Raw genomic sequence first — 21,950 nt, 5'->3', positions numbered from 1 at the left:
ATTGCCCAAGTACGAACCCAGTGATCGTCGATCGGTCGAAATTATTCATCGCACATATACCTAGTATATTATAGTAAGAGAAGAAGAAGACTACGCGACACTATGATTTCAGGTTTGCCGAAGGGAAAAAATAAATCATAGGTAATAAGTTTTGTACTCTTCCATGTCCCCTACAGGTGTGTGATTGCAATATTATTTGCTTTAAAAATGCAAAAGGCACATTTCGGGTAAGCTTATGCATCATGATGCGCTGCAGAGTTATAATCAAAAGTAAGCGTGGAGCAAGGGAGGGAGTCGAATATCTTTGACACAACCGATGTACGAAGCATGACGCAGTGTTCTGTATTCAGTATTCGAGAGTGAAGATTTCAAGTTGCTTTATATCTAATTGCTTTATATCTAGTGTTGTATATGCTGTGTTTTAAATAACATTTTTTTACTTTATAACAATTATTAATCAATAGGTTTATTTTCTCGGCAAGAGAAGTGTTGATTGATGTAATTGCTTGCAATATGTAATATATATTACAAATAATTTTGTTATAAATTGGCTTCTTTTTCTTCTCATTTTTTTATTAATTGAAGAATTTATAACTATCCTGAAAACAAAATGAATAGCAAGAAAAAGTTAACTGCATAAAAAAGTGCTTTTACATAATATTTAAATATTTGTATATATGTATAATTTTTTTCTACATTATTTAAAGTAAATTCGATTCAAGATGTTTACCGCAATGATTTAATTTTCAGAGAAAGATCCATATTTATACAAGGTTTTTATAATTTTCTGTACATTTTTAATACGTGGCGTGTAACATAACACATGAAGATACTGATACTTTAAAAAAAGGAAAAAAAAACGTAATATTAATTTCATTATTTAACAATTAAATCTCTCGTAATTCTTCAGTATTACACATAATCGTATCACTGCTAATATTAAAAAAAATTCCAAAATTCTTACGCTTGTAAAACCCTCCACAGATAAATCTATGAATCTTCCGACTGTCATTTTGTCAATTCCTTCTATAATCTTTTATTAATAACATCAAGGTTTTACTCTTTCTAGCTTTAATTTTTATTAAAGCAAACTATATCTCATAAGAAATAAGCAGCAATGTCCAAATTATATCACAGTGATATCCTGAACATATTGCAACGTCTGTAGGACATCTATATGATACATTCGTGATATTTCTGCTGTGGGATGTTCCCCGATTTATAAACTTATTCTAATATAATAGCGTTTTCGCACACCACAATTTAAGTTGAAAAACGCTTTGCTATTGGATGACGTTACACGCTCTATCAATAGGAGAGCACGAAACATCATTAATTTAACCTTGGTTGGTGCAAATCCAGTCGGGCCGAAAACACCATAAGATAGAGAAAAAAATAAAATATTAAAAACTTGTATAATATATTTATATATTTGTAGGACAGTTCAATAGACAACTTGATGTTCATTTCTTCGCATGAATCTGCTATTCATTTCTCATTCCACTTACATCAACGCAATTCCAAATGCCAAATCGGTTATTCAGAGCTGTATTATAGATTTCCACCAGCGTGCCATCCACGTGTCATTTTATCCTTGTTGCACACCAAATGTTAAACAAGAGGTTTGTTCGCTTCGCAAGCTCCAATATACCCCAACATAGTCCTACCATAGCTTCTACTCACTCTATCAAGCGCGTTGGAGTGAGTAAGAGCTATGGTAAGAGCGTGTTGGAGCATGCGACGCGAACAAACCTAAGACCAACTGGAGCATTGTTAGTCTTCAAGATCAAAGTTATCATAACAAAACGATGTCTTTAATAACGCACAATAACTATCTTGTGACTCAAGTCTTAAAGGTATGTATATATACATATACGATATGTAACATATATACACCTTTAAGACTTGAGTCACAAGACAGTTATTGTACGTTATTAAAGACAAAAGACTTAGGTCATAAAGATTATAAGTTAGCCATTCTGCTAAGGCCCTAACCGTGCAGGTTTTAACTATTACATATTTTTTAACTCATTAATTTTTATTAATTTTTAATACTTTTTCTCACAATTCAAACGCAATCAAAATGAACCTGCAATTTTACATGTATACATAACAGATATAACAGTATCTTTTAAGCAGTAATATGTAGATACTGTTACGAATAGTATAGTAAACTGTAATATCGATAAAAATATCGATTGAAGTCAGAAACAAATTATCTTGCGCTTATCCAATATACAGAGTGTTCTGTAAAGACCGTAACAACGCTTAAAAGTAGATTCCTGAGATCATTTTGAGACAAAAATTCTAATACTAAAATGTCAAGTGTTTAATAGCTTTTGAATTATAAGCACTTAAAGTTATCGAATCATAGCGCTTAAAGTTCGCGTTCAAATGTGATACAACGGAAAATCCAATCGCAACTAAGCGCACGAACTTTAGGCGGTATATGATTCGTTAACTTCAAGTGATTATATTTCAAAAACTATTATACCCTCGACATTTTGGTATTAGAATTATCGTCTCAAAATGATCTCGGCAATCTACCTTTAAGCGTCGTTATGGTCTTTATGAACACCCTGTATGTAATAAAAAGAAAGTAATAATATATAAACAATTGAATTATTTTTTTTAAATTGACACATAGGAAAAAATATGCGGACATATACATATATGCAAGCAAAATCTTGAAAATTTAAACATTTTATTATCAATATTGATAATAAATTGATACATCACGTATTGTCTACATTCAACTTGTATAATTATTATCGTATCATCATAGATACCGACAAGTAAGAACTGATAAAGAGTTTCTACTAATATCTTTAGCTACACGTAATGGGCATCTAAACACATTGGCCCACAATCTTCGAATTTCAATACATTGCATGTAATAATGATATATATGAAACAGAGGCCTTTATAATCTAGAAAAATTATATCAAATAATAATATAATGAAAAAATACAAGTAAATAAATTTATAAATAAATAAACTGTGTAAATATAAATCAAATGTTTCTATGCAAATAGACAAATCTCACAAAGAAAGGACTCAAGTATTTCCCTTCGATTTTGATGAGCTTTTAATACGTTGTCTTACAGATGAAAATAAGAAACATGTACTTTTTTATACGTGCCCTATTAAGGAGTACAACATCCTTTAGAAAAGTCGATTTTTTATTTCAAAGCGAATATCATAGAAACTATAAAAGATAGAAAATAGAGTTTGAAATAAAAGTTGGAAGGTTTTAAAAGTACTTAATAATCATAATTTAAAACATAGTTTAATTTTTTATTCTTTTATAAATAAAAAAATGTTTGTTTAAACAAATGTTTTAAAATTATTATTATTATTATAAAGTCTTCTTGAAACTATTCAACTTTTATTTCCAACATTTTCCTCTATCTCTCAAAATTTTGACGATATTCGCTTTAAAAAAAGAAAATTTATTTTTTCTGAAGTATTTCACCTCTTAAAAATGCGATAGAGTATGTATAAAAAAATATATGTTCCTCATTTTTTGTTTACAAAATAACATATTAAATGCTCATTAAAAATCGGAAGGGGACATTTGGATCCCTTCCCTAGTTAAAAGATTGTCTTATAAAATCACTTAGGCCCAGTTTCACAACTCCCGGTTAACTCTTAACCGAGGTTTAACTTATTCCAATTCTAGAATTGAAAAGAGATGAGAAACAAGTTAAACCTCGGTTAAGAGTTAACCATGAATTGTGAAACTAGGCCTTTTATATAGTCATGAAAGTATATCACGATTTCGTTTGGAATGATTACAGTGTTGTTCCACATCAAAATGAAAATTTTATTAACAGAAAATTCAGCGTTGGAATCTTACACTCGTAAATGCCTCTAGTGACAAGTCCATGATCTTTCCAGCCGTGATGGTAAGTCTTCTTTGTGATCTCAATATTATAAACAGAATCAGCTTGCACTCGTTGGGTTTGAAGTTGTACCAGATTGATTCATACGCCGCATCGCTAATCATTTTGCTCTGAAGAAAAATTTCGCAAAAATATCGTGTTATTAGTGAGATAAATGGACTAAATCGATAAAGCTTCATTTATAGTTACAGTATACAAAGAGAAAATTTAAACACATTTCGACTGTATTATAGGAGTCATTAAAAAATTAAATTATTAACAAAATGCATTCTCTTTAAACAATTACGGAATTATAATTAAAATTAATTTATGTAATAATCCTTTAAACAATTATCCTAACAAATAATAAATATAAATATTGCATAACATAGATGTAAAATGAAGTATATTTAAGCGTAGGTATGTATAACATTTATGACTGTGTTTGGGATTATTTAACGTAACAACAAAACAAGCACTTTTTTAGCTTGAATATGATATGTATATATTAGTATGGATGCATTGCAATACATTCACATTGGAAGGGAAAAGATTTTTATCTTTTCTCTTTTTGTTTAAAAACATGTTTTGTTTTAAATTGTTCCATGATGAAAATGCAGTGTAACATTATTTAAACTCGCCAGACACGTATAATTGCGTAAATTAATGTCAATGCAAATCAAATGTAAGAATCTCGCTTGTGCATTCCGACCTTGGCACTGAGATACTCTCCACAAAAGCAGAAGATGAACGCCTCTACCGTAGCAGCCATGTAAAACACAATAGCTTTCATTAATGACGAGCTATCAATCGTATCCGAGTCTTGCATGCTTATTGACTGCAACATAAATCGAACTACAATATAAATTGTTACCACTCTAAGACACAAATTTTCTTCAGTTTTGGCGGACAATTATATACTCACTGTTACAATCATAAATCCTAAGCAGCAAATTACTACGGAGCTTGATAAGAATTGGATTAGCGCTATGTAACAGAAAATTTTTTCGATTCGGTCCGAAAAGATAATGATCTTCTGATGCTTGCCGATTAATTCCTTCATGATGGAAACAACAAAACGTTGATTGTTTTTATCGAGAGAAATGTCTCTTAATGCATCACACAAAATTTCTATCTGACCGCTCGCATGAAGGATCTAAAAAAATGCACATTCTATAAAGTCACATGACAGAAAAGATGTTTTACACCATTAGAGATGACAATTAATTGTTAATTACGTAGTATAAAGAAAAAGTTATAGAGGAGAAGGTGATATTATAGCACATACATTCACATAACTTCTGCATATAAGCTGCCCAGTACTAAAAATCTCAGTACTAAAAATAGTACACGTAATATAAACTATAGATTAACAGTAGAGTTACAATCGATTATCAAATAATTATTTTGATATGAAAACCTCAAAAAACAGGTCGTGAATAATCAATATCCATAGAAGGCCACATTAGCGAAATGCCATGGTATTGTTTAAATTTGCATAACTCAAAATATACATAGTCAAATAAAATGTTAAATAGCAAATAACACACTCAAAAATACATATGTATATTTGTGTGATAATATGCTCAAATTTAAGAAAAATGAGGGGAAGTAGGTGTAATTAAATGCTAAAGTGTACCTCAGAAACGTTTCGAAATACTTGAAAGTAAAAATACGTTATAATAAGTGCTGGCTATTGAGAATTGTTAATATTAGCATCATATGTTATATCATGGTATAACGGGGAGCTATTGAACTAATAATTCCACAAGTAATTATTAGGATTCCGCTGTATAATAGCGGAGATATTAAGGGAGGCCACAATATACATATATACTGGCCATAATACCACCTTCTCCTCTATATATTATTATATAAAACGAAATGTAATATATGAGAAATATTTTGTAACTTTGAAATATTAAAATAAGAAGAAAAATTTATATAAACAAGTATCTGATTGTAACTTATTTTCAGATATTACAGCCGTTTGTATCAGCGATACACACGATTATTAAATAGAAAGAGTGACAGATTATGAAATTAATATGTTCAGCTCTAGGTAATTCGCTAGTAATAACATTTTACATGCTGACAAAGAATATCAAATTTCTTTCTTCCAATTATATGCTTAACATTGGATTATAGTAGGACGCTGATATTTTTTCTTACTGTTGTAGAAAAAGACTTCCTAAATTCAATGTCGTTAAAAATACAAAAACATTTATCACATGATATTGCCTATTAAATAGGTGTAGCTTAATGATATTTAAAAAAAAACTCTTTTTTGCAGATTGCACTCACTAATGTGATGATTAGAGAATTCAGTACGCCAGTCATGGCAGAAGATGCCAATTGATGAACGAACTCCAAACACATAACGAGCTCGTATCGAGGAGACTCGTCACTCTCAAACGGGAGCTGTAACTTAAGCGTGAACTCACGAGCGGGTGTCTCGACTCCATCAATATCGTAATCATCACTATGGGACACGAGCACGCCAATACCGTAGGAAAATGCCGCGGCCGAATGAAGTCCGATGATCACGTTGGAAATGTGCCGCGACAGATTTGCTTTGTTCCTCATGGTATGCATTTCACTGATGGCAGCTTCCCTCCAATCTGCAGCCATCGCAGCTAGGATGTCGTAAAATATACTGCGGCAGTTTATTCTATCCAAGAACGGACTAAATGATTCGTACTAAGATAAGAATATAATAAGAACAGGAAGAGGATGAGTTCCAAAAAGACAGTAGGTATAATTTTTTATAATGTAAATATAGCTTCATGTAAAATTGATTGTACTTGCCAATTATTGCGATAAAATAGAACAATACATACTTGTATAGCCATATATAAATCAATTGGTTAAACTAAAGACAATTGTAAGAAGATATTGAATAAATCTACTGTATCTTCTTTCTTACAAATTTTGAAAATTGAGATTTTTATCGTAAATAGAAGACATTAATCTCTATTTTATAAAAATATTGCTATAAAAATTGTGACTTTCAGGATTGATTTGTACAAATAAACTCGGTTTTTATCCTCAACAACGTGAAAGATGTTCTCTTACCGACTATTCAACCATAAAATAATTAGTTTCAGGAACATCACGCTGTATTCCATGGTGACACTCAAACCGTCCATCAGATGTGACATATCCTCGGTTCTTAAGTGAATAATAATCCACCAGTATTGGAAAGTCTGTACTATACCGGTGGTCAATATCCAAACACCCCGAAAGAACAGCGCATACGACGCATTAGGCCAAATCCCGACAAATCGAAGACCGATTTGCACCGAAAGAGCAACAGTGCTTATAACCGTCATTTTATCGCGTCTTGATACGTCCGAAGTATACCAATATCCGTTCATCAATTTACATCTATTATTATATAAAGTTTGACCAAGAATTCAATAACAACATTATCCAAAATGTAACTTAGAATATTCGTCGATACTACTAACGTTGTATAGCCACGGATTACAAATATCTGAGTGCAAATTTAAAAAGACTGTAGAACGGCAAGTTGATTACGCAAGGGTCGCCAGCTAAACGTAGACGTAAAAGTAATCACCGATCAATTGCAACTAATTGAGAACAGCAATGTAGCTGTTTATACTGAACATAGAGGGAATTATATAAAACTGCAACGGTTGAGCGATGATTACGACGTTCACAATGTACGATGATTATCTTATTCTGCCGTAAAAAATATCGTCGATAGAACAAATTGCTAGCTTGAATAATGTAAGAAATGATTTTCCTCTACCTTCGTGGAGCAAGTACGGATCTAGAATAATAGTTCTTTGAAGAAATGTTAAAATATGTTAGAGAAAACGCAGATCATATACGCGTAAGTGCTTCCAAATGTGCAGTAATTAGTGACAATTAACACTTTTCGTAGAAAAGAGTGTTTTCTCTAACTATATCCAAATGTGCAATAATTAGTGACAATTTTTCATGGAAGAACAATATCATATGTGAGGTTTCCAATTTTTTTGATAAATACGAAATCATTTTTCTTAATAATAAATCAAGTAGTAAATAAAATCTTTTCTCTATGATAAATTTAATAATAAATCTGTTTGGTATTACACATGAAATTATTTTTCTTAATTTTTATAGCATTAAAATTTTCAAATGTTTTTATATATTCTTGTATCTTCTGCTTCATTTCTCTGTACAGTTCTATCGCATACTTCTTTTAGATATTTTATTTAACGAGAAAACGACGATAAATGCTAAAATATAATACTTTGAATTAAATCATAATAAAATTATAATAAATAAATTTTTCCCACCTTAAGTGCCACAGGATTAATTAAAATATCATGATAAAGATTTATGTACTTTTTGATTTGTATCCACAATGACCACAATTTCTGACTATTACGTTGTTACAATTAATTTATAAAAAGAAATAAATAATACCTTTCTAACAGCGTTATACATAGTTCTATATACAATTTCTTCAGCATTAACATTAGTACATTGCGTATAAAACAGATATGTATGACGCAGAGGCTTTCAAACTCTGAAAAATTAAATAATAGGCAATAAATTAATTTACCGTGCATATAAATTAAAAATAAAATATTATAACCCTATTGAAAATTTACAGGTGGGTTCTCATGGGAATTATAGGAATTCATATAGAATATTCAAAATCCATATGGAAATCCATATAGTGTTAACTTTTTTATTTAATTTTTCGAAAACTTTCTTATTGCTATATTATTTTAAGCTGCGAATTTTAGGACCCTGTATAATTGCGTGCATTGCTTATAACTTAAACAGACAATAAGTGACTTATTAATTGAAGAAGTGGTGTAGCACCTAACGAAGGAGACTTATAATCAAGTGATCCTAGGATCAAATCTCATTAAGGTGCATTTTTCGAGACCAATTTAAACAGTTTATTTCAGGTAAAATCACTACAAACCTCTTAGGAATAAAATATGTAAATCTTACATATCTTCTCATATAAATTAAATAATTTTTTTTGAATATTGAACCAGTGTCAGCTTGAGTCTAATCCATTTCAATGGATTCTGACATAGAAAACCACATGATTTCTTATAGGAATCCACATTATAAGCCCTAAAGTTTTGGTCCATATCCTTTTATGGGGAATTATATGAAATTCCGTATGGTTGCCATATGGATTTCCCATATGGGTTCCTATTCGGTTTTTTTCAACAGGGAAACAAAACGTTATTGATAAAACGATATGAATAATATAAATGATATTTACTTATTATTTTATATATATGAAGTAAATGTAAATTACCCAAAATTGCTTTTACGTATAAATATATTATTAATTATAATTTTCCTTACACTATTATTCTGTTTAAAACAATATTAAGTTTTTTAATTCAGTTTTTTATTCAGAGATAAATTCCAATGGTTAATTTTGATTCCATAAATAGTGCCTTACAAGACAAATCGAATATCACACATGAAGTATAAAATAATTCTTAGCACCCTCTTGTCATAATAAAAACGACATAATATAGATATTTAACATACATTGTATAAATACAGATGTCTGTTATTAATTTATGCATAGTCATAAAAAAAACCACAAATCTGTTATTGAAATCTTACGTTTGCGAATCCTTCCAGCGATAAATCCATAAATTTTCCCGCAGTAATCGTCAGCCGTCTTTGCGATCTCATGATCACAAATAGTAGAATACGACTATCTTGAGGCTTGAGATTATACCAAGCAGATCCATATACAACATCGCCGATTGTTTTACTCTAAAATACGAATGAATCAAGTGCATGTAAAAAAACAATCGACGTTCTCGATACATACTCGATGGTCCATTTTCACAATAGCAATTTCTCGAGGGGGTAACCACTTAATGTGATGGTGAGACAGAGTCCTCGAAATCATTATAAAATTCATATGAAATCTCTATGTATAATCCGATAATTATATCACGAAAAATCATTGTATAATATTAAATAAAATCGTATATTTACCAAATTACTTCATATATAATGAAAAAAATTATTTGTCATCAGATAAAATCATATGAAATCATGTAATCTGTGGGACAATATTTCAGTTAGTGGTTACCCCCTCGCAATTTCTCGCCCAGCTAAATATTCGAAAAATATTCTTAAAATCCAAAATATAAACATTCCAAGACTATTTCGGAATATTCCGAAACATTTACCAATGTAAAAGCAACATTTAAATAATCGTTAAATATTCCATTCATACATCGTTTTATATTCGGAAAATGTTCCATATATGTATATCCCGCAAAATTATAATTTTACCAGAAATCCCAAGTCTGTTAATCGCTGAATAAAACTTAAACAAAATTGTACTATCAAAAACACATTTCATATATTTTCACCCAATTTTGGGGCTCACTTTACAGGTAAAATATCACGGTCTTTATATTCTTCCCCATGTAATTCTTATTTTTCGCATCCCTCTGTCGGCGAAAATGTGTAATACTCGCTTACGAATGATTTCCGTGATATATATGAAAGGTATTTATACAATATTCTAAACATTTCATCAACATTTGCACATTCTGTGACGATTTTTTTATTGTTCCGGAATATTCTGCATTAAGAATACAAATCGAACTTTCTATGAATATTTGATGTTAACTGAGATTCATATCAATCCAATCTTTTTATCAACAGCACAACCTAGTGATCTTTTTAACATTAATAGATTTACGTGGAACAGGGAAAAACTGACAAGTAATTTCAGTACTTACCTTATTACTCAGATATTCACCGGCGAAACAAAAGATAAACGCCTCTAAAGTAATAGCGATGTAAAAAAACAAGGTCTTTACTAACATTTGAACGCCTTCATCTGTGCCCAATGACTGCAAGTCAAGAGAAGATCAGGAAGAAAGTTCAATAATCTATATTTCTATAAGATAGAGATCTCAGACACGTAGAAAGCAGTCATTTTCCACCATCGTACAACTCATGAGAGCCGCAAAAGGCTTTATGTAAGGATAAGAGAAATCGAAGATATCCGGTTAGTCTTAAAACATTCTAACAAATGAAAAAAATGATTCCTAAAAGAGTTCAAAGTCATGCGAATACGTTCACACAACAATCTTTTTACTTCTTTTCTGTTTATGGCTGAATAGTGAAGTTTCACGTCTACAACGCGGTTTCAGCGAGCACGTGAATCTGAGACCACCGCTGTTTTGAGTATCATGAAATATACTTGAAATAAAAATATACAGGGTGGGCCAAAAGTCTGGATACACCCAAATATCTCATAAACGATACATTTTAGAAAAAAAAGTTTCAAACAAAAGTTGTAAAGCTTAAAAAAATGCATTTAATGATAGTTATTTGACCTAGAATGGCGTTGTCAAGGTCACGTCAAGGTTAACTTAATTTGTTTAAATGGGACCCCCTACTTTTTATTTCAGATTCTTGTAGGTTATATTGAGAATGAATGTACAACTTGACAATGAGCTAATCGGTAATAAAAAGTACTACAAACATTTTCCAACGTTTCAGGCCTAATTAATGCCACTTCGGTAATAATTCGGTGTCGTAACTCATTTAAATTTCGAGGTTTAGTTTTGTAGACTCGGTCAAGCTGTACAAGGTCAACAGTTCGAACATTTATTATAACGCAAACTCATGTTCATTTGTTTATCTACTTGTTAATTCACTCATACACCCGCTCGCTCACTCACTCGCTCAATCGTTCGATCACTCTCTCAATTACTCGATCACTCACTCATTCCCTCACTCACTCGACCATTTACTCACCCACTCGTTTGCTCGCTCGCTCAATCATTTACATGCGCGCACACACGCGCAAACAAACACACACACGTGTAACGGAGAGGGTTTGGAGTCAAAAAATACTAGAGGAGTGACGAACTCTGGGGTCCTGATCTGCGTCACACACGCACACGCACACACAACCACACGCACACACATGCACGTGCACTCACGCACACAAGAGATGTAAATCCGACCGAACAACCTCCACGCGGTACATCTTGGATAATTCTAATGCTGGCGGTATTTAAACTTTAAAGACTCATAACTCAGAAAGTTCTCATCGGAAAAGAGTTTATGATGTGTGTTTTGAAAACGTCTCAACATAACCTACAAGAATCTGAAATAAAAAGTAGGGGGTTCCATTTAAACAAATTAAGACCATAATTGACCTTGACGTAACCTTGACAACGCCATTCTAGGTTAAATAACTACTATCGTTAAATGCATCTTTTTAAGCTTTACAATTTTTGTTTGAAACATTTTTTTCTAAAATGTATCATTTATGAGATATTTGGGTGTATCCAGACTTTTGGCCCACCCTGTATAGTGCTTTATTCGGCTCAGGTACCTTATATGAATAGATATCATCTTTAAAGACAATATCTTTGCACATTTTGTAATGTGCATTAATTAAGTGCATTGGGGAAATTTCAAATACGTACGACACTTAAAAAACAAAATTTAAACAAATACTTACAGATCTCGGATACTTACAGTTACTATAAGAAATCCAATGCAACATATAATCAAAGTATTCGAGAAAAATTGCATCAAAGCGATGTGAGAGAAAAGATTCTCGATGTTCTCCGAGAAAGCGATAATCTTATGATGCTTATTGATTAAAGATCTCACAATGGTAATGGATAAATCACGTTTGTTATCTTTGACAAAAATCTCTTCCACTTCCTGTTGCATAAGCTCTATTTGCCCACCAATGTGCAGCATCTGAATGTTAATTAATTTAGTTACATGACTGCTAAACAAAAGTATTTATTTCAACTGTCAGCAAATATTACGTAACCAATCTTTTATCTTTAATATAATTTAAGTAGTACATAAATATTATTTAATGTATCGATAAATATGCTATATTAAAAATATAATATATGAAAAATCATATAAATATTATTAATCACATACACATTATTTGATGTAATGATAAATACACGTGCTATATTAAAATATAATATTTTTACTATAGCATATATATTTACTGATACATTAAATTGATTAAATTATATATTTATATAATATATACTATTTAAATTATATATATTATAGATAAACATTATATCTATGTAATATTTGTTGACTGTTCAAACGTGTACTTTATAATATACAATAATATATTACATCTTTAATATGGCATTTGAATTTATCGACAGATGAAATAAAAAAAAATTTTATTAGATAAAACGCAATACACACTTGACAAAATTTGTTTCGCAAATAACGGTATATGTATTATATATAGATATGTAATATGTGTATATATACACGATCTAAAAAGGAATTATAAAGGAACAAATAATCAAATTGACTATTTCAAATTTGTTTTAGGTACATACTGAAATATCTTCGAAATAAGTGGAAATGTCAGCCAGCTCGCGACAAAGTATCAAACGTCATCGAAAGATCTTGCCCAATTCGTGATACGAGTAGAAACATGGAGCAACTTTAGGACATTACTCTAAGAGAACAATCCCGAAAAGAAACCACCCCTCCTAAGTGCGGAACACGTGAGGGCCGACGTTACGCATGCGCATAGATCGTAGATCGAAAACGCGAATGAATTGCAGGACACTGCAGGGACGCGAATAGACTTATAGAAAAGAGGGGATGAGATTGAGCCCTGCGGGCTGCGGGCATCGATCATTGCTGCTACGAATCGAAAATCTGTCAGTTCGGAACGTCTTATTTGTGACATATGTGTTACCACTTGCGCCTGCATTTTGTGTCATACCATGCGGTTTAACTGCTACTCTTTTGTTTTTTGTATATACTTTTTTTAATTACTTTTTCCCTAGTGCAGTGCTTTCCTTACATTCGTGTGTCGTGCATATATAAATGACGATTTAAATAACGAATACAATTCGATTTCTTTGTGAACTTTCGATGAGTTGAAAATTCCTTGCCTTCATAACTTGTTTGTTTAATTTAATTGATATTTTGTTAACTTTGCATTAAAACATTTTAAGTGAAAATCGACCGATAAAATGGACCACACATGAATAAAAAACGCTATATTCGATCAAAACGGTTCTTCATGTTTAATAATATTTCTTATGAATTTATACAACAATTTAATTGACAAGATAATTAAATTGCTCAATTTAATTTGTATTATTACTCCAGATTTGGTTTAGGACTGTGTTTCGAGACAAATAATCGGTGTATATAGTTTGTTTGAACTGAAAATTGTATAAATTCATAAAAGATATTAAGGCATGAAGAACTGCCTTGACCTTGAATATTGTGTTTTTTTATACATTAAGTATTTGATTCACTTAATTATTGGTAACTTGTTATATTTATAGCATAATCTTTTTTTATCTTAAAAATTATTATCTTTTTAAACTTTTTTCCCATTTTTTTAGCGGAGATAAGAAGAATTAATTCTTAATTATTAATAATGAAATTGTCATTAATAAAAAAATTATTTTTTTTTATTATTGAGAGTTACTCATGTATTACAAAAATTATGTATTATTAGAAAAATATTGTATTATTAATTTGCAAGAAAAATAATTGTAAGCGTGTCGATCGTAACTCACCAACGTAACCAATAATGCGTCAAGCATACCTATGGCGGAGGCGACCGCCATTAGGCGAACAAATTGCACGAACATTACGATCTCATAGATTGGCGATTCGCAGAATCCGAAAGGTAATTCCATCTTTATTAATAACTCTCGGCAATCGCCATCATTCTGCTTGTTAAGATTAATGGAAGCGGTACTGTAAAGCAACACCGCTATTGAGTAGACACTGATGATCAATTTTGAGCAACGATGTGCGAGGACTGCCTTGTCAATCATGGCGTACATGTTGGAATATTCGTGCCAATCGTTGGACATCGCTGTCAGGATATTTTTGAATATTCTGCAATTTAACACTTCGCAACGTATCACAATACTGATTCACGATGTATCGCGAAAAATGCGCTTTCGCCAATTTGCGACGAAAAGAGTCACAAAGTCGATTGCTGAGCTAATTCTTTTCATTAAAAACATAAGTTTATGACTGTCAAATGCATTCGAATTCTTGCTCTGTATTATCAATACGCAGTAGAAAAATATAACGTTGTTTGCAGCATAAAATAATGTTTTCTCAAGCGAACCGAAATTAAACAATAATTAATTACAAAGCACTTTGAAATAATCTTGCTCGGCAATCAATGCATTTTACGCTTAACATTAATTTTTTCTTAATCTGTTTTAATTATTTCTTAATCTAAATTAAATTCTGACATTAAAATATAATATTTCGTAAAATTATTATATGTTGTAGAAAGCACGTACCGATGATTGACCCACAGAATGATCAGTTTGAAGAAAAGGAGACTGTGCGGCAAGGTAGTACTTAAACCGTCTATCAGATTCGGTAGCTCCTTGGTGTTGAAATGTGTCAGGAGGTAATGATACTGGAAGATCAACCCTATTCCCATCACCAACGTCCAAAGCAATTTAAAGAAGATCGAAGAATTCGGCCATATTCCAGTAAGACGAAGGCCGATTTTGACCGATTGACTAACAGTGCTAGTTGGTATCATCGCGCAAAACATTCCACGTTATTTTATCTCTCCGTTGATAAATCTGAATCAAATGGTATAATTTTAATGAGGCTTCCGTGTGATCACTGTACGTACTCGTTGAAGAATAAATTTCAAGATATTAACAAGAAGATCGGCAACCTTAACGACCACCGACCGCATATGCTAAACGTGTATTTTTATCATGTGCTTAGTAATGCAGAAAAAAGTTACTACGATCGAACGATGATTGCAGGTCTTGACAAGCGAAGAATCGACGAGACTGCTATTTTGTCGTTTCCCGAATAGGAAAACCGCCTGTCACCATTATTGCGGGTGATTTACTTTAAAAATGCAAGGAAATAGGGAAAAGTTACAACACGCTAATACCAGAGCAAAAATCGCCAGAATGACCATCATCAAAAGAAGTTTCTGAATAAAGTAGCGAACATAAGTTCCCGAACATGGTACTGAATTTTCGCGAATGATCGGTGGACGTACATAAGAAAATGCAATATGCAGAACCAACTTCATATGTCATTTCGATTCGGACGTGCACAATTTAAATTAAAGTGATCTCGGATCAGGAATTTAAAGTTGCCAATTATATTTTACTATACATAAACTAATATATTAAATGTACATTGATCCATATCCACCCAGAACGAGGGAATTTGGATAAGTATTTCAATAGAACTTTGAACGATGCAAATGGTAAACATAAGGTAAATGTTGTTTTATATATTTTTAAATGGCAAGAATATTTATAACATACATATGTATATCTTATATCTCATTCTCAAAGTTTGTAAAGAGATAACTGAAATATGTATAAAGACGACAAATGAGTAAAATATAAAAAAGTAAAATATTCACGTAGCACATAATAACTTAAAATGATATAGTACGTATATAATATGCAAATATATGTTTATGTAGGTTTTGCAATTAATATCTTTTTATCGGTCAAAACATTGCAAATAACACCGATATGTAAAAAGATTTCAAAATCTGATAAATGCAGTGTCGTTTTTAATATATTAGAAAAAACATTTGGCACCCAGAAGCATTTTTTAAATCTTATACTTACAAAAACTTCCAAAGACATATAAAATTTCCCGATTATCGATCGGGAAATCAATTGTTTCTGTAATCTCAATATTAAAATCAATAAAATTCGACTTTAACTGGATTTCACATCATATCAAGGAATCTCGTAAGCTGCATTTGCGACTGACTTACTTTGCAAAAATAGAAAGAAGAAAGAATAGTAAAAGATTAGCAATCAGATCACAACGTTCACAAAAATAAAATATTTAAATGTCTATCAAGCTAAAATACCAATATGGGCATAATCATTCGAAACACATGCAGAATTTAGTGCTCTTTATGTGCTAATTTGTTGCTGTAATCCCGATTTTTGTGCTCAAACCGTTTAGCTGAAAATGAGTTTTCTGCTGATTTTTAATAAAGTTAGAATGCATTTAAAAAAAATAATAATAATAAAAATAACACTATAATTTTATGCTAATTATGTGCTTTTAATATACCATAATTCAAATATTAGTACTCATCCCCTTTGACCGGTAAATCACCCCCGAAATGATCAGTCACTTCCCCTTACAAGAGTAAAGTGCCAGTTAAAATGCAGGTAGCGAAATGTTCCTAGGCTCAAATTGTTCCTCCATTTATGTGCTTTCAAAATATGTACGACAAGATTTTTGTGCTCATTCCTGTTTTGTGCTCATGCTGAAAGATTTGCATAATAAAACACAATTATCCGAAAGAAAAAATATATCATAGGTAGATATAATTGTGATTCTCTACATCTCATGTCTCCAGGTATGAGATCGCAATATTCTTAATTAATTGCTTTAAAAGTGCAAAAAGCGCGTTTCATCTTGGTGCGCTACAGAGTTACAATCGAAAATAAAATGGAGAACTTCTCAAGAGTGGGAATTGAATATCTTCAACACAACTGATGCGCGAAACATGACGCAGTGTTCTATGTTCAGTGTTCGAAAGTGGAAATTTTAAGTTATTTTATATCTTTAGTGCTGTGTGTGCTGTGTTCTTCAATAATATTTTATTACTTTATAATAGATATTAATCATTAGGTCTAGGGTAAACCCGATATATACGCCGCATCTAAGGGAGATTTAATTTATCAAGTACTATTTATCATGTTTAAAGCAAATAAACTATACCAGTAAAAACTTCATACTTTCTACTACTATGAAAAAAATATTAGGAATCCGAAATATTAATTTTTCATACTAAAAAATAAACTTTTTAGAACCCTTGCATTTTTGTCATATATCCCATAGGGGTGGGATATATGACTACTCATAGGGGGAGGGGGGGTATTTACAGCTCATGAAAAATTTAGAAATAATGCATATAAATAAGACGTAAAATGACACAATACTTATAAAATGCGTTTATAAAGTTTTATTAAGAAATAAAAATCATAAATATATACATGAATTAATAAATAATAATTAATCTTTCTACATATATTGTACAAAAATTTTATCATGAATTAATTTCCCTTTATTATTCTAATTTTCCTTCATTAATTGATTAACTTACCTCTATCCTGAAAGCAAAATAAGTAACGAGAAACGAATAGAGTGCATAAAAAAGAACTTTTGCATTATATTTAAATATTTGTTTATATAACTGTTTCTACATTAGTTAAGGTAATTTTAATTCTAGACGTTCATTGCACAGCAATGATTTTTACATGATTTATATTTGTACCAGATTTTTTTTACAGTTCTATGTTTCAATACATAGCATGTAGCACAGATATATAAGATGCAGATGCCTTCAGAATCTGCGAAAAAAAGATATAATATCAATTTTGTAAATTAACAATTAAATTTCATGCTTTTATAATCACGCGTAGAAAGATAGCATAAAAATAAATATTGTAATAAGAATTCGATTCTTTACAAGACTTTTACTAATAATAAAAGTCGTTAATTAAATTGTAGTGATACTTTGTAGTACTTAACCCTAGAACACACACATATAGGTGTGTCTCCCAGACCCAATTCGCTTGCTCCGTACACGAAAAAAAGAAGAGTTTTATTTTATAACTTAACAATATAAAAATTTTTGGCTCCACAACTTATGTAGGTAGATTCCTAAATCTCAAAGCTTCAAAATAAAAAAAAAAGAGAGTCTAAAAATATTAATCTGAACTAAAATTACAGCCTATTAAAGTTACAGTGGGTCTTCCAGACCCATGATGTGTTTTCAGAATTTGTTGAAAGGTGTGTGTTCTAAGGGTTAAGTATTATATTTATAATCATATCACTGCTATCATTAAAGTAATACGGAAATCTCAAAATTCTTACGCTTGTAAAACCCTCCAGAGATAAATCTACGAATTTTCCGGCTGTCATTGTCAATTCCTTCTGCGATCTCATTATCAATAACAATAAGATTTTACTTTCCTTAGGCTTTAACTTGTACCAAAATGAATTGTATGCCGCCCGATTTATAGATTTGCTCTAAAACAAAGTGAGAAATAAAGTATTAAAAAATTTATAAAATATATTCGTTCGACAATTCTGTAGATGCGACAGCTTTATGTTCATTTCTTCATAAATCAGCTATATTCATATATATAATCAGCTATATACATATTTATTTCTCACACCATTTACATCAACGCGATCGCAAAATCGATTATCCAGCTTATATATGTATTATGAAATATAAAATGACCAAACCCGATATAGCCTAAGAGTTACTGAATCTATTATAATTTGAAAACGGGTAATCAGATTTAATAAAATAGGAAACCTTTCTGAACATTAATTGAAAATATGAGACACATTTCAATTTTTACGGGTGCAGTAAAAATTTAAATATTCATGTAAATATGAGCAGCAAGTAGACTATATTAGATATTAGGCCATACTGAGTACAGTTAAGCCTAATGTACAAAAAAGTACAGACAATAGAAAGAGAATAACAGATTTCAACTACCAGAAACACAGTGTATTATACCTCCACTGTGTAACATAAGATTCAGTAGAATAAAATCTCTATTCCTCCTATTCCTATTGCCTGTGCTTTTCATTGTACATTAGGCTTTCTCTTACGATATGAAACTGATCCTTCTCTTCTCTTTTTCTCACCTTGGAAGTGAGATATTCGCCACTAAAGCAAAGTATAAAAGCTTCTAAATTGACGACAGCGTAATAAGGTATGATCTTTACCATCAAAATATTTCCATCAGGAGTACCAAACGACTACGATTCAGAGACGAGATCCTTCGAACAAATCGCAAAATTCTGTTTGAAACGAGCGTGTCAGGTTACTCACAGTTACAATTATGAATCCGAGAAAGCAAATAATGATTGTGTTTAAGAGAAATTGCATCAACGCCATGTAACAGAACACATCCTCGATACTCTCTGCGAAGGCAATAATCCTTTGATGTCTACTCACGATAGATCTCAATGCAATTATTCGCGAGTCGTATTTACTCTCAGCTACAGGAATTTCCAGTAATTCGTAACATATTATGTCGATCTGACCGGCAACGTGAAGTATCTAAAAGTGATGATTTAGAATTGTCCCAAAGGCTACAATCTGTCAACTTTCTAGGGTGCGTACATTAGGAATGTGTTAACTCAAATATTGGTACTTAAATTTTTCTGATGATATAAAACTAATTTTCGTTGTAAAATGTAAAGATTTATTAAAATATTAGGGTAGTCAAATATAAAACGTAGCGGACAAAAAATTCAGACACTGAAATTAATTAACATATGTTAATAATCTCCATGATTGGCGAGGCAGTTCTTCCATTGTGAAACCAGATGACGGATGCCCTGTTTATAAAATTCTTTAAACTCGGATCGAACCCACTCGTAACTTACACTGACGGAAATTTCTTGCCTTTTAGGTTTTTCTTCATATCTCCAAAAATGTGAAAATCGCATGGCGACAAATCTGGGCTGTAAGCCGGGAGTTCCAGCATTTCCCATTGGAATTGTGTCGTTATGCAATTTCCACATCTTTGGAAACCTGTATCCTGATTCTGTAACTTTTAACGACAGTGTCCATATTATATTGTCGTTGCGCAGATATTATACATGATAAAAAAGCTACCCAACGATAACATTATAACGATACCGAACTATCGTTAAGAGTTACAGAATTGGGGTACTAAAGAAAAATCTGAAAGGCAGGAAATTACCAGACGCAGCAGTGCAGGAGGCTACTATTTGTGAGTGAGTTCGATCCCAGCCTAAGGAATTTTATGAACAAAGCATCCATCATCTTAGTTTTACAATGGAAGAAGTGCCTTGTCAACTACAGTGATTATTAACATGTTAGTTGATTTTAATGTCTGAATTAACGAAGTACGAGTGACGGCTAAAACTTGTTGGAGGTCACTTAGGGTCATGACCTTGACAACATATGTCAAGGTCAAGGTCATTGAAGCTTGGTTCTTTAATCAATATTTTTACCAAAAAACGCAACATTCTTCGGTACGGAACCAACTTACTAACGTTACAATAAGAGCATTCAACATTCCCGCCATAAGTGCCAATGTGAATTGCACAAAAAATTGCGTGACCACAACAATTTCATAAATCGGCGATGCATCGAACTCAGGCGGCAGTTTCATTTTGACAATAAGCTGCTTCTCTTCGACAAGTTGCTCAGAACCCATAGTCTTTTGAACGATCATGTTACCTGCTCCAAATAAAAGTAACACGACAGTATATGTACCGATGCTATATTTTGAAACTCGATGAGACAAAATCGCTTTGCTTATCATCAGTTGCATCTTTGAGTGAGTAGAGGAGCACTCATTCCAGTCTTCGGCAATCCTCGCAATCATGTCATAAATGATACTGGATAACATGTAGATATATAATAATACAATATATGCATACAGATAATTAGTATACAAACTAATAGTAAGTAGCAAAACTAATTTCTAAAAAAATTATAAATTACAAATTAATTTTTCAAAAAATAAAATTACATTCGGAAGGATCTTAATTTCTATTTAAAATAACGTGTCTAAGGCAATAATCTATCCCGATATAAGGTGCTCAATGTTGAACTTTTTACGAGCAAGTATCATTAACTAACTGTTTCACAAGTTAACATATTCAACTTTGAATTTGAAAAAATTCAAATACCCATAAATATAGAGAAAGATTTACGCGCCCATCCGTCTTTTGTTCGTCAGTTGATGACATCTCAAACAAGTCTTACCGTCCGTTCAGCCAAAGAAGGCTCAACTTTAGAAATAACAAGCTATTCGATAAACACAGACTCAAAGAATCCATGAGATTCGGCAGAGTATCAGTACCGATGTGAGTGAAGAGATGCCAGTACTGTAAGAGCTGCCAGGTGGCCATCATCGTCATCCAAACGGTGCGCATCAAAAATCTGTACGAGGAATCTGGCCAAACGCCGATCAGCCGTAAAGTAAATTCCATCAAACTGTCAACAGTGCTCGTAGGTATCAT

The 21,950-nt window shown here is 31.6% G+C and overlaps 1 pseudogene; it reads right to left on the bottom strand.

Annotated features, from left to right (window-relative positions):
* Nucleotides 1-2,879: 2,879 nt before the first annotated feature.
* Nucleotides 2,880-21,950, bottom strand: LOC108721276 (uncharacterized; annotated as a pseudogene).

This window comes from Mycetomoellerius zeteki, unplaced genomic scaffold, assembly GCF_001594055.1.
Source record: "Mycetomoellerius zeteki isolate Tzet28-1 unplaced genomic scaffold, Tzet1.0 scaffold105, whole genome shotgun sequence".
Classification (NCBI taxonomy): Eukaryota; Metazoa; Arthropoda; class Insecta; order Hymenoptera; family Formicidae; genus Mycetomoellerius; species Mycetomoellerius zeteki.
The sequence above is the reverse complement of the archived record's forward strand: the minus strand, read 5'-3'. Positions and strand labels throughout refer to the sequence as shown.